The sequence below is a fragment of the Podarcis liolepis genome, assembly GCF_965112155.1.
Source record: "Podarcis liolepis genome assembly, chromosome: 6".
Taxonomy (NCBI): domain Eukaryota; kingdom Metazoa; phylum Chordata; class Lepidosauria; order Squamata; family Lacertidae; genus Podarcis; species Podarcis liolepis.
Window position 1 is genome coordinate 30,759,462 of NC_139559.1, and position 3,900 is coordinate 30,763,361.

Here is a 3,900-nt window from a genome sequence, read left to right on the forward strand (position 1 = left end):
GCATTTGCACTAAGCCGTAGTTTAGCACTGCCAGGACTCTTAACATAGAGTAGCTGGAGGATAGGTGCTCAGAGGCAAGAGAAAGAACTGTGCATGGAGGGGGTCTCCCATTTGCTGTTCTTTAGGCTTCCTGAGAAATTATCCTAATCAAATGTGCTGTGGCCTGGAACTGTGTGTGTGTGTGTGTGTGTGTGTGTGTGTGTGTGTATGTGGACAGCAGCAGAGTGAGACACAGACTATGGAAGTTCCATCAACCTTGGTGCCTTAACCCGAGGTACCACTGTAATGGTTTTATTGTGCATTTCTGTAACATTTGTTGTTTTAGTTTTCTGTACACCCCACTTGAGTAAAATTTTGTATATTAATCAGTCTACAAACAGTCAAAATATATAAAGTCCTGCTGAGCCTCTGCTGCTGTTTCTGCCATGAGAACATTGCTAAATCATGAAAAAACACAGCAAATAACCCTTTCAACATTGAATTTACTGCCTAGCCAACAGAGAGACATTTAAGGTTCATAGCACAAAACTAATGTAAAGAAATGGATTAAAAATAAATAAATGCAGCCTCACATTTAAAATGAAAAACACAACAGCCTTACCATCAGGCAGAGTTCGCTGATGAGGCAAGCACCTCTGGCAGCAGCAGCCCCCAGCCACTCCTTTCAGTAGGAAGATAGAGCTGTGTTTGGGGAGTACTGCACTCCCTAAACTAGCCTTCAGGTGTCTTGGAGGATGCTATCCTGTTGCCAGTGTTGGAGTAAGATTCAGCTGCCAGCTGGGATGGAGAGAAGCATCACAGGGCTTTTGGCAATAAGGAAAGTGACAGGAATATGTAGTGTGGGATAACACTTGCTTTGACACAAGTCTAGCCTCCCCACAAACAAATTGGAGTGAATGCTCATTAAATGGCCAACACCATCTAAACTCCCTCCAAACAAATCAGAAAGAATGCTCAATGAACAGGTTGTCTGGCAGCACCCTCTGTCCAACATTTCAATGAGGCTGGACCCAGGAATTCACATTTGGCACACTGCGCCTGAGAAAAGATCATTCTCTCCAGAACTATGACTCAGCAATGGCGTGATTCACATACAGGATGCAATTCAAAATCATACCACCTTTCTTTCACAATGGAGAGCCTGGCACCAGCTTCCTAGCAGTCAAGGCCAGGTTAATGCTGGACAGTAGTAACCTGGAAGTTAGGAAAGTTCATTGACATCTTCTTAGCAGTGCTTCATAGCAGAGTGCTATACTAGGAGTTCTTAAGCTGTGATCCATGGAATGCCAGTGGTCTGTGAGCCTCATTCAGCTGGTCTACAGTGTGTCTGTGTATTTGTGGTTGAAGACTGGAGATGGTGCATCCATTGCTTCAAAATATTATGCAAATATTAATATTATTATATTTCCTATCTTGTATTACAATTTGAATTCCATGGAACACAATGAAATACAATAAAAGAAGTATCCAGCACAGAACATAACAATTGCTATGGAAAGGCAGAACAATAGTTAAGGGGTCTGCCAAATCCCTCAGTAAATTTCAAGTCGTCTGTGGTGGCAACAGTGGGGAGTTTGAGGAACACGGACCTGTACTTTGGCATGGTGTGATCCCCTCCTTGTCTTCTTGAACTACAAGAGCTGCCAGCTGCCATTCTCCAACTTTTGGTTTCCAGGGGAATCGTCTGTTCAGCTTTCAGTGTGATAGTTACCTGTGCCCTTCTGCTTTCTGCACAGACAAGCAGGTCAGGGACTGGGCACCTGTGGTGGTGTGAACAGAAAAAAACAAGCCATTGACTGAGCCCACCAGGATCTTTGCACATTCCCCTGCAAGTTCTGTCCTGAGGCCAGCTCACATCTGGATATGGGAAAGGGCTCCTTCTCTACCCACTCTAATGTGACAAAGAAACAACCCATATGGCCTTTATTGAACAGCATCTGGAACAGATGAGATCATAAAAAAGCAAAGGCATGGGTAGGATTGCCAAGTCGTCTCTTGGACATTGATTTGACAGGCATCAGAAGAGTAGTTGCCGTGTCCCTCAAGTCACCGGAAGCAGGTTAGGAACACTTTTCACAGTATAGCTGTCTGACATGGAGCATACAAGGGTACAGAGCTTGCCTGGAGCAAGTAGGTCAACAGCAGCAGCAGGGAGCTTAGGGCAAATGCACACCATACATTTAAAGCACATCCAAGCACATGACTTCCCCCAAAGGATCCGGGAACTGTAGTCTGTTAAGGGTGTCAGGAATCATAGCTCTTTGGAGGAACTATAGTTCCCAGTATTCTTTGGAGGACGTCATGTGCTTTAAATATGCATTGCATGTGCTTTAAATGTATGGTGTGGAACTGCCCATTGTCACCGTTGCTGGTCAGAGTTTCTTGGGGAGAGGGATTGATAGTTAAAGCACTCTGAGCTATAGCTCTGTGAGAGAAATAAGGGTCTCCTGACAGCTCTCAGCAGCATTAATAAACTATACAGTTACCAGGATTATTTCTAGGAAGCCTCCTTGACTGTTTACAGTGGCATGATACTCTTTTGAATGTGTAGTGGAGACGGGGCCGTGCTGGAGGTGTTGCGTGACATCACATTCTAAGCTCTGCTGTCATAGAAGGAAGTGGGCACAGTTAAAAAATAAAATAAAATCCCCTCCCACTGACTTCCATGGGAAGGAAATTACATACACCAGCTCTTTACATGTTGCAAAGTTGTGCAGTCAGTGTGAATGTGTTGTTGCAATGAAGGATGTGACATAACTACATTATGCCCATGACGCACTCACATCCCCACCCGGGTTATGCTTGCTCTGTTGCTGTTACTTCACCAGTAGAATATGCCAACAAGAGGGCTTTTATTGTTGCTGCTGGAATACCACAAGAGTTCCATTGGCATATTATTATTAGTAGTAGTAGTAGTAGTAGTAGTAGTACCCTTCCCATCTGACTGGATTGCACCAGCCACTCTGGGCGGCTTCTAGCATATATAAAAACATAGTAAAGCATTAAACCTTAAAAAGCTTTCCTATACAGGGCTGCCTTCTGCCAGCAGTGTCATTCTACTGGCATAGCTCTGTCTCTACCAGCAGAGTAGCACTTATGCTACTTCCCTAAGGCAGGTCAGCCCACATTAACTGCAGCATAACATTGTGCTTTTACACCATAAACCTAAAACCATTATGTGGTAGTACATTCCACTTAAATAAATGGGTCCTCTTCCAAAGTAAATATATTTAGGCTCAGAGTGCCATTCTCTTTTTAGCAGATGAGAAGCTTTTGCCTGGAGATAACCTTACTATGTTCAGCCAAACACCTTGGCTAAAATAAGCCTTGCCTAATATCACACTACATTTTGTAATAAGCTAGCCGCAAATTATTAACAGGGAAATAACTTGTCCTGGGATTACACTTACATGTTTCTTTCTTGTTTGTTTCATATTTTTCTTCCAGGAGTAAAGACAATTTAATCTAAAAAAGAGATTTCTGTCTGCTCTGATGTTTTTAGCTCTCTTTTTCTTGTTGCTGCTGCTGACGGCTGTGCATTGTTTATCACAGCTGTAAGCTACAATAGTATGGATCATGAATTGTCTTCATAATTTTTTGCATATCATTTGTGAGAATTGCAGAATATACAAGTCACTGGGTCACCCCTTCCTGTTAACTCCTTCCTTTGCCTGTCAATTGTGATGCTGCAGATTTCCAAAGCACCAATCCTGATTAATTCACTGTTCACTTTACAAATCAACATATGCCAAAAAAGAGAGGACCTTGCCATGATTGATTGATTTTTTTAGGCAGGGTAGTTGCACCATATACTCTCCATCATCTTCCAGGAACTGGGCACAACTAGAAATACCCCAGCAAGTCACTGACTCTCTGACTGACCTGCTAATCACTCTCTGT